General features: G+C 35.2%; 1 long non-coding RNA gene across 1 annotated transcript; it reads right to left on the reverse strand.

Moving 5' to 3' along the window:
* Nucleotides 1-9,459: 9,459 nt before the first annotated feature.
* On the reverse strand, nucleotides 9,460-10,064 carry LOC147477047 (uncharacterized). Its single transcript, XR_015209561.1, has 2 exons — nucleotides 9,915-10,064; nucleotides 9,460-9,825 (listed from the first exon to the last, which is right to left on the reverse strand). It is a non-coding gene; the product is annotated as an uncharacterized LOC147477047 (long non-coding RNA).
* Nucleotides 10,065-11,561: the final 1,497 nt, after the last annotated feature.

Raw genomic sequence — 11,561 nt, forward strand, 5'->3', positions numbered from 1 at the left:
GCCCCTGACCTGCATCAATGCTATTCTCTACACGTGTCTTCTTTATCAACTCATAAGAAAGAAGTGCACTCTGAACTTTGTCAAGATCAACGTCTTCTCTATTCATAAATGTAGTCATTAGATGCTCATAGCTTTCTGGCAAGGAAAATATTAAACATGCCACTTGATCCTCATCATCCATCTTCATACCAACATTCAAATAATCCACTAGACGTCGACAGAACTCACTAAGGTGCTCTTGCATCATTGAATCATCGACCATCATGTACCGATAAAGACGCTTCTTAAGGTACATCTTGTTCGTCATGCTCTTGGTCATATACATAGACTCTAGTTTGAGCCAAATACTGGCAACAGTATTTTCTCCTATCACACTATACATGACCTCATTAGCAAGACACAACTAGACTGATGAACAAGCGTGAAGATTGAATTCATCCTAATCATCATTACTCATACTCGCAGCCTTTGAATTAATCCCCTTTAAAAGCTTGTGCGAACCTTGTTGAATGAGAATGTCCCTAACTTGGACTCTCCAAATCCCAAAATTATTCTTCCAATTAAACTTCTCTACTTTAAACTTAGCATTTGACATCTTGGGAGCCATCTTTTAAGTTACACACAATAACCCAAAAAACAATTTCACTTAGGAATTTAATCGAACACCTTGTCTACACAAATTTTGAGCATTATATTTCTTTACCAAAAACTCAAAATCCTAGGTCATAAACCTGCACTCTGATACCAATTGTTGTGAATAGTACAATGTGGAAACAATGTTACCCACAACAAATAGATCAATCCTACACAAATATCGATCCTTCTCACTAGATAAGACTTCAACACCTTCCAAAGTAATCCCCACACTTCTCAATATCAAATAAACAAGTATTTAAAGTAAAACAATTAATATAAAAGAAGAACAAACCACAAGACGAGATATATCATGGTTCGACAATTTGCCTACATCCACACTGCGAGTTCCAAACTTTACTAGATGTCTGGAGTAACAGATTACAAGTCTCTCAATTCACTCATAAAGAATGAACACTCAACTCACAAATAATTGCTCTCTTATAATCTCTCTCTTTCTTGGTTTTGGTTAAGTTAAGTTTTTACAGAAAAAAACTTGTTTTTATACTGTTTCCAAAAAACTTCCGAAAACAGTCGAATCTTTGTTGCAATACAGTGGGGCGCGGGCGTGCTTAATACCAGACAAAAGAGAGGGTGGGGCGCGCTCAATCGCCTGGAGGTCGACTAAGGCATGAGCGCGGGGCATGCCCTTGTCAAGGCAAAAGTGAGGGCGGGGCGCACCTTACACCTGAAAGAGAAAAAACACAATTTTCTCTACAGAAAGTTACTAAAAGCTTAAGTAATCCTTAACGTGCAAATAATGTGAAAACAACTTACGAAAAAAAAATATCTTACCAAAGTGTTGTAAGAGGCGAAAAAATATTATAAGGTCGTGCATACAATCTGATCCTTTGCATACTTAACATTAGATTGTAATGCTCTTGATCCAGTGGTAGCAACTAATGTCTCTCCTTCATAAACTATATGTTAAAGCTAGTGTTGTCTGTAACAGCACTGACCCTGTTTAAACCCGACAAACAACATAAACAACAGGTCCATCACTTCGCTTTCTCAACCTTCTGCAACTCACCATACCTATATAAGAACTTGAAAGATAACAATTTTGTTTTAACTTGCAATTAGGTGTAAATTTATATATTTGAATTTAGTGAGGTCATGGAAAACTTATATATTTACACGAAAATGGCAACAAGAAGCGGCGTCATCATTCAATGTTGTTGGCTAGCATACACACCTCATCATCTAGAAATAAAAGCGTGCCAATTGACCTAATGTAGGTAAAATGATCAATTTCCAAAGAAAACTTAGTTCTATATGAAAACACCCTATTTTAGTTCATCAATTATTGAATGAAATATACAACTCGGTAAGTCTGGGTTGGTCGTTCACATGATAAGCAAGTTTATTAAACCCGTTCGCTATGACAAAATGAAAATTCTTTTATTAAACCTTGCATCAATAATGCTAGCTGCCTATTGCAGGCTTGCACCGTACCAAAGCCCTATTTTAGAAAATCAAGTTAGCAAATTAAATTTTGTTGCAAGAAAATTTGTTTAATATAATTTTGATCGCTTATGGTTGGTTGTATTCATGTTTGGTGGTGTTGTTATTGGAGTGGGAGGAGGAGCTAGAATGAATGCTTCCGGTCCAAAGAAGTTGTAAATCTTGAAGTGGCCGGGGCGGATCTGTAGCACACCCAATTTTTCCATCTAAAAAAAATACTAGTTATAATAGTGTATATAATTCCCCCAAAAAAATATTTGTAGTGTATGTTAGTTGTGTAGCAGTCCCCCCTTGAGTGGCAATCCTTGATATTTGTGGTGTATGTTAGTTGTAGCAGCCCCTCTTGAGTGACAATCCTGGATCCGCCCCTGTCTTTAACCTTATGTTACAACTTGGTTTAATAACTCTTCTACCTTCTTTCGTATCACAACATATAGGAAGCTGAGAAACAGATATATTAAGACATCTACCACAATTAGTCGGACTTATATCTTGAGTGCACTGAGCATGTCCATATATATATATATATATATTTATATATATATATATATATATTCTTAGAGCTTGTGAAATTATCTCAAAGAAATTGGCAATTGATTTGAACTTAGATGAAATCAAAGGAAATCATAAAAGAGTGTAGAAACAAAATGAACAATTGGAGATGTAAAGGAATTAATACTTTCAGGCTTTCAACTGTAAAAGCTTGACTTACAAAACCAAAATCGAGTAAGGCCAGATTCGGTGCAGTAAGTTTTGTATTACGTTTATTAAAATCATTGGGCTTTCATCTTTTTGCTTTTTAACCGAATTATTTGAACTCGAATAAGTAGAGGTGGAGAATTAATTACCGAAATAGTCCCACTAATAACAGAGATAATCAATTAGCTAGACTGAATACGTCAAGGAAAAAAATAAGATATAAAATCCTTGCAAAGCAATAAATAAATTAGACACCAAAGCATTGCAACCAAAAACACATGTGTAAAGAACATGGTTGTCGACCGTCATAGATATTCACGAGTCAGGAAATCTATTACTTCCTTTGCCATAATCCATGTCAGACAACCATGTCATTCAAATATTCATGGGTTCACACACATGTAAAGTTCAACAGAAGTCCCAATTATGTAATAAAAACTCCGCTCGATTAGCTCCAATTCTACCCCTAATAAATACCGCAAGTATCAGAAATATCGCAATTCGCCATATTTCGTTGCTGTTTCATGATTCCATCAAAAAACCAGAATAAGTGGTGCTATGTTGCGATGTATAGTGAGATTTTGTACTATGGCACTACACACGTACTTTTCTCAAATTAGTTGTTATATCGCTCGGCCAACTATCTCTTTCCTTCTCTTGGTTCGTGGTTCTAGTGTAATCTACTTTGAATTTTTTTATGTTTGCTATAAAATTTGAAACTTTACTCTTTGATTAATGGAATTGTGTTTCTTATATGTTTAATTTCATGTTATATAAGGGTTGGGCAAATGAATTTTTTTCGTTTTGTATGGGCAAGAAGGAACAAGTTTCGCACTTGATTTCTATCTTCATATTTGCTTAATATATATATATATATATATATATATATATATATATATATATATTTTTTTTTTTGGAATGGCATGGTATTGACTGGGTGGTGTTTGTTTAATTCAAGCTATGGATGGATTTAGTTGTTGAATTTCTTTGGGTTCATGGTGCAGCTTTGCTTCACTAGCTGGAAGTGGAACAATTTAGGGTGGATTAGATAGATTATTGTCACTGTCCCAATACTAGAAACATCATGGGGTCACCTACAGTGTGCATTTTCTAGACAATTCTTGGTATTTCACTCAAACCATGGTAGAAGTTAGAACATTGGGCTAATGATCGTGAACTATGTTTTTAGTTTTTAATACCGTGGCTGTTTGGGAATTTCTGGGAGATGTTTGAAAAATTAAATACAATGTCCACCATTGTTTTATAGATGGTGCCCATCGATACCAGATAAACAAGCATGGAAAATAGCAGGTTGCATAGAACCAAAATGTGAACATGTTCGTGTTGGCAGAGATGCTTATTAAGGTTGGGGATGTTAAAGATCCTTGGAGGTTTTGATTCGTCTTGACGATTATGCTAAAAGCCTCAAACATACTACAATAGACTGGATGTTCAGAAGGCTCTCCATGTGAGTGATAGGTTGTTCGTCAAGGGACGCTACACATGGATAAAAAATTAAACAGCCCATGTAAACAACCCCATAGCTAAAACATATCTTCTTGCACATATAGAGTATGCTTTCAACATGTATGAAATAGAATATAAAATCATATGTAAGAGAACTTACTTTTGAAGCGTGTTTTATCAAATAATCTCCTTGCTAAGCCTTTTGATTAATCTGTCCAAAGCTCCTTGACAATGTTTCTCCAAGCCAACAATATCTTCTAGTAATCAAGAACTCAAGAGTATCTCTCTCTAATTCCTTCTTGCTCTCACTTTCTCTTTTGTATTTCAATATTGACTTTGAATCCTCACTTCACCGAATTGTTTCCCTATTTGTAGACTTGTCGTACACAATAAAAAAAAACCCCCATGTTTATCTTTCCATTTTTTTTCTCATCCTTATCACCCACGTAGGTGCATGGAGAAGTTATATAACCTTCCACTTCTTTCAAGAGAAAATAAAAACAAAACTTATATTCTTTTGTTTCCCACATGATGGATACAAAATATTGTGGATACATACTCTGTATACTAAATAACATCATATGCCATTTTATTCGGTGAGCCACAACCTATAATAAAAGATAACATCATATGCCATCTATAGGATTGTATAAGAGAGTATACTAGAATTGTAGCTAGTAGAGGACATCATCAGATTGCTTAGGGATACTTAATTACGAACTAATCTTAGGCTAACCGATTGACCAATTAATCATTAAGCTTAGAGTTACAAGTGATGTGAGATAGCCATATCGTAACTGAACTCCCAAATTAAGTATTATCTATAATATAGTCCCTTCCACAAAATATTTCTATTATGAGAATAACTTCCTACCAACATCAATATCTCTTATAGACCTTTCGGGATTCCTATTACTGTCGAACCCATAGTCTATAGAATGTCATTCGGATTCTTAAAATAATGTTATCAAATGAGAAACCCTTTCTCATAAAAGATTTACCCTATAATCAAAAACATTTTGATACTTGTAATATTACGTATAATAGTTTTAGAAAACTATGGTAAACATTTAACCTATAGGACTATTTGATAATTGATAACATCTATTCATTTCCGAATCGTAAATATTCTCCCATTTAGTATGGGCATGGATCCCTTGTTGGAGTTTCATTGTTATTCAAACAACTCATCTACTATCCAATATAAACCATTTAATGGATCCCATGTTGGATTCAATATGATTTAATCAAGACAATAGACTACTATTTAGTGACTAATAAAATCTTTATGTCTAAGGACTTCTTGACTAATATTTTGTGTGTGAAAGATATCTCTCATTGACAATAAGTTTCACAAAGACATAATTCATTTGCAATCGGTCAGTGTACATTTAAGCTCCCACGTGTTGATGAGTATTACTCTTATACATAGGTTGAGATATAATTATTTTTCACATAATGAGAATCATCTAACAATATGGTAGCCATATAAATAGAGTGCCCAACTCTATCCAATGCTGTGACAATTTTAGGCATAAGAATCCGGTAGGCTAAATCTCCCGTGTTAGCTTAATACTAACTACTTAGCCAACCTTTAATATACCTAGGGATTTTAATGGTATCATATACCTCATTGATCATATCATGTTGAATGGAAATGGTCATTACCCTTTTAAGAATGATCTAAATAAACAATAACTAAATATGATGTCACACTATTTTATTTATTATAAAACAATTACAAACTAAAATGACTTTTTAGGGAATAAACTCTAACAATCTCCCATTTGCCCTCAAAGTCATTCAAGTGTACATATTAGACCGCTACTATCTAAGTGATGTACAAAAGTCTTTTCAGGCAAAGCTTTTCATTGGATCAGCCAAGTTGTACGCTCAGATCTAATGTGAGTAATAGCAATGTCTCCAAGCGCAGATATATCACAGATCAAGTGATGCATTCTTTCAACATGCTTCATCTTGCTATGGCTCCTAGGTTCCTTGCTTTGAGCTACTACACCCATGTTATCACAAAAAAGTGTGATTGGATTTTGTGCCATAGGAACACTCCCTAGCTAGTGCGAGTAAGAACCTTCTAAACCACACAACTTATTTTGCTACTTCTGAAGTGGCAATATATTCTGCCTCCATAGTAGAATCAGCTATGCTCTTTTGTTTCACACTACGCCAACTTACTGCCCCACCTACTAAAGTAAAGACATAACCTAATGTTGAAGCATTGTTATCACGATCAGCTTGAAAATCTGAATCAATGTACCCTACACCAATTAGATCCTCACTCTGATAAGTAAGCATATAATCACGAGTCCTCTTAAGGTACTTCAATATGTGTTTCACTGCTGTCCAATGTGTAACCCCTGGATTGCTTTGTAAACGGCTAACCACTCCCACTGCATGACATATGTCTGGCCTAGTACAATGCATGGCAAACATAAGACTCCCTACAGCCGAAGCATATGGACATCTTTTCATCTGTTCAATCTCATTAACAGATTTGGGACTCATATCTTTGGAAAGATTTATCCCTTGCCTAAATGGTAGTTGTTCAGGTTTGCACTCGCTCATATTGTACCTAGCCAATATCTTGTCAATGTAGCAGGCTTGACTTAATCCTATCTTTCTATTCTTCCTATCTCGTAAGATACGGATTCCTAGAATATAAGATGCCTCTCCCAAATCCTTATTCATTGCAAAGTGTTGAGATAACCACACTTTGGTCGATGACAACATTCCCATGTCATTCCCAATGAGTAATATGTCATCAACATACAAGACCAACTAAGCAATTGACCTCCCACTATCCTTTTTGTAGACACAAGGTTCTTCTTCATTTTTATGGAATCCAAATTCTTTGATTTTTTAATCAAATTTGATATTCCAACTTCTTGAAGCTTGCTTTAAACCATAAATAGACTTATTTAACTTGCAAAACAAATGTTCTTGTCCAATGACAATGAACCTTCCGGTTGTTGCATATAGATGTCTTCATTTAACATTCCGTTAAGAAATGTCGTCTTGACATCCATTTACCATATCTCATAATCATGGTATGCGCAAATTGCTAATAAAATCCTAATTGATTTTAACATAACAACTAGAGAAAAAGTTTCCTCATAATCAACTCCTTTAATTTAAGTGTAACCTTTCACAACAAGTCTAGCCTTGAATGTTTCCACATTTCCAATGGTGCCCTTCTTCCTTTTGAAAAGCCATTTATTTTCTACAGGCTTTATATACTTAGGCTTGTTCACTAAAGTCCAGACACCATTTCCATACATGGAATTCATTTCAGAAAGCATGGCTTTCTTCTATTGAGATGCATCCACATCACATATGGCTTCCTGAAAGTTTGAAAGGTCTTTGTCATCTTTTTCAGGAGTTACTAGATAAACTTCACTATTATGTGAATAAGCTTGAAGTTTTTCTGGTGGTCTAGAAACTCTTTCTGACCTTCTCAATGGTCTTGTGACATTTAAGTCATTAGCGGGGGGATGAAGTGTTTCATCTGACTTCAGGTCATTCTCATTGATTTCTTGCAAATCAATGGGTTTATTTAGAATGAGATCTTCCTCCAAAAAAATAAGCATTGCGACTTCCAATCACCTTTTGATAATTTTTGGAGTAAAAATAATAACCCTTGGTCTCTTTGGGATAACCTACAAAAATACATTTTTCTGTTCTAGATTCCAACTTATCTGGTTCAAGCTTGCGTACATGCGCAAGACAACCCCATATCCTAAAATGTTGTAATGAAGGCTTTCTCCCAGTCCACAAGTCATATGGAGTAGTTGCTACTGATTTAGATGGTACCATATTCAGAATATATATAGTTGCTTGTAAGGCATATCCCCATAAGAATGTAGGAGTATCTGTTAGACACACCATAGAGCGGACCATATCAAAAAAGGTTTGGTTTCACCTTTCCAAAACACCATTTTGTTGTGGTGTACCTGGAGCAGTCCATTGAGAGATAATTCCATTATCTTTCAAATATTCAGTGAACTCATTTGAGAGGTATTCACCTCCTCGATCTGATCGAAGAGTTTTAATGAATTTGCTTGTTTGTTTCTCAACCTCCAATATGAATTCCTTGAACTTTTCAAAAGATTCAGATATATTGTTCATCAAATAACCTATCCATATCGTGTATGGTTCATCAATAAATGTAATGAAATACCGATGCCCTGCTCTCGCTGTAATGTTCATTGGACTACATACATCACTATGTATGATCTCCAATATATCTATGGCCCTTGTACTTTTCTTAGGAAAAGGCTTCTTGGTCATTTTTCCAATAAGGCATGATTCACAAGTAGAATATGGTTATACTGTGATCCTATCAAGTGGTCCATCATTAACAATTCTCTTGATCCTATCAAGACTAATATGACAAAGTCGCAAGTGCCATACATATGTAGATGCGTCGTTTGGTTTTTGATATATTGAACTTAGAAGTCAGTAAACATTCATCACTAGCTAGCAATGGGAAAAACTAAATATAGACCATTGACTAAACTACCACAAGTAATCAACACTCCATCTCTTTTAATAACAACTCTTAAATTAAAAGAAATAGAATAACCAGAATTCAATAGTCTTGAAACATAAATTAAATTCCTACATGCTTAAGGTACATAATAGCAATCATCTAATACTAAATTTATTCCCATGGCTAAAGATAAAACTAGAGTTCCTATAGACTTCACTGTAACTGTTGCAGATGAACCAACTATCAAGTTCCTTTCCACTTCACTCGGCTGCCTTGTCCTTTTGAACCCATGCAATGAATTGCAAACATGAATAGTGGATCTAGAATCCACAACCCATGAGTTAGAAGGACTATCAACTAAATTAGACTCAACTATAACATATATTTCAGGATATCTAATACTTGAATTTTTAGCAACCTTTGCCTTCTCAAGAGAAGCTAGGTACAATCGAGAATTTCTCTTCCAATGACCAACTTTCCCACAATGGAAACATTTTCCCTTACTAGGTTTCTTTGGATTTGGTCCAAATGGAACAACAACATTTGCCTTCCTTTTTCCTATATTTCCTTTTGCCTTAAACTTGTTCTTCTTCCACTTTTTCTTTGAGTTCTTGCTAGGTCCAGACTCCTCAAAAAGCATAGCAACTACTTCAGTGTTCAAACATCCTCAAACATCCAGACTCCTCAAATTCCATTCAAACATTAAACATCATTCATCCATTCAAACATCCAACATTCATTCAAACATCATATCCATCCATTCATTCGAAGTTAACAAAATTACAAACCCTAAACTTAAACAAATTACATCCATCAAACTAAAACTGAAACAAAGTTAACTAAGTTTCAAATAATCCATCCATCAAACAAATTACAAAGTTACAAATTAAACCCTAAACTGAAACAAATCATGAACTATAGCGCCCACCAATATACTTGCACCTATTCCAGTTGTACGCCTGTTCGAAGGAGCACCTTGCTTCCTCTGGCATATCATTCCCAGCTAATTGCAGACCTCTCTCTAGCAAACGACTGGTTTCATCGATGACGTCGTTCTATCGAAAAAAGGAAAATCAAGATAAGTTACCAATCGAATGCAAAAAATCACAGTTAGATAAACTCAATTAAAAATCATAATACTTACAATCGGTGAACAGTTAGGCAGTGTCTCCAGGGAGGGATGAATAGGAAGAAGCTCAGGGTTCACCAAAACTACATGAGAATTCCTCGCATACCAAGTCATGTAGTTTTGATGACACTCCCATGGATAAGACGAGATAGGTCCTCGGTTGCAGGGTTGGTGATAAATGTAAAATGTATAGTCTACCTACGAAATGAACGATTAATTCAAAACGTAAGTAAACTAAACTATCTTTATGTTGCTTATTTATCAAAGTTTTCTACTCTCGATGCGATGAGATAAAGTGGAGTAGGAAGTTCGTTCCACTCTTAGTCCTTCCGTATGCTTGTATTCTAGTCTCAATACTCTACTTAAAGTCAATGAGAGCTTTACGAAGGGGCAACTAAACTATGGTGCAACTACCCACAAGATGCAACTAGTCGATAATCGACAACTATGGGAATCTTACGGTGATTCTATGATAAGGAGTTAGAGGGGATTGATTCCACCTTAACTCAACTTAATCCACTAACGACGAAGTAAATTAAGTAATCGAATTGAAGCGCTCACTTACGAACAAAGCGGTTCTTCCTAATCCCTAATTACACATGGCATTTCTACCAATTAATAACTAGCATGTGAACAATTAAACCCATTCTCATGGTGAACTAATTATTTCTGGCGTGGAATAGAAATTACGACGACTCTACGATAAACGGAATCAAGCTTTCATCAAGGCTTCTCAACCCCTCTAATGGAGGTTTAGCCTTGAATCATTCATAATCATTTCCATTTAAATTAAAACTACACATAATAATAAGCATTAAAATTTACTAATTTAAACAATAATGAAATCTAAATTAATGACTAAAATGAAATAAGAACAAGAATTGAAATTAGATCTAGAAATGGAAATGACAAAATCGAAATTGATAAAAAAAAATACTACTTTATTGATCTAATCAAATGAAGAACAAGATCCAAAGGTTTAATCTAATAAAGGATTTGAAACTAATTAAATAAAACAATTAAATCTAGATCTAGAAGCTATTTTAATGGCTACTTTCTATTCTAAGCTATCTACCTAACCTAACTGCCATTGACTTCCATTAACACTGAGTCAAGCTTTTGTTTTTATACATCCAGATCCAAAATCGTGCATGGGCTTGGAGCCATGTTTTGGGCGAGAATCGGGCCCAAAACCCCAGTCTTTCAAATTCAAAAGGCCTCTTCAGCTGCAGTTGGCTTCCACAGACTTTTCGTCCACTTCTGCTCCTCTGATTGGGTCAAGGCTTAGACCATTGCAAAGCTCTTTCGAGCGGTCGTTTTGACATAAGGTAGGCCTCAATCCGAGGTCCGAGTCCAAAGATATGGCATTCGGAAGTTCTGGCGACTTTTGCTCCTTTATCTCGCTAAAGTGGCACATTTTCGCACATAATGGACTTTGAAGCTGAAATGCATAAAAACACGTAATCAGTATTAACTCTTACTTATTATTCACATAATTGGTCTAACAGTATGATTATTAAGGGGTTAAAACTACAGTTTTTGGCTCTTATCAAACCACCCCCAAACAGCATTTTGCTTGTCCTCAAGCAAAGATGAGAAATTAGAATAAGTGACCAAAAATGGAGTTCTACCTAATCTCGTTTTATTTGAGTGCGATTGCAT

Source organism: Coptis chinensis, chromosome 9 (genome assembly GCF_015680905.1).
Source record: "Coptis chinensis isolate HL-2020 chromosome 9, ASM1568090v1, whole genome shotgun sequence".
NCBI lineage: Eukaryota > Viridiplantae > Streptophyta > Magnoliopsida > Ranunculales > Ranunculaceae > Coptis > Coptis chinensis.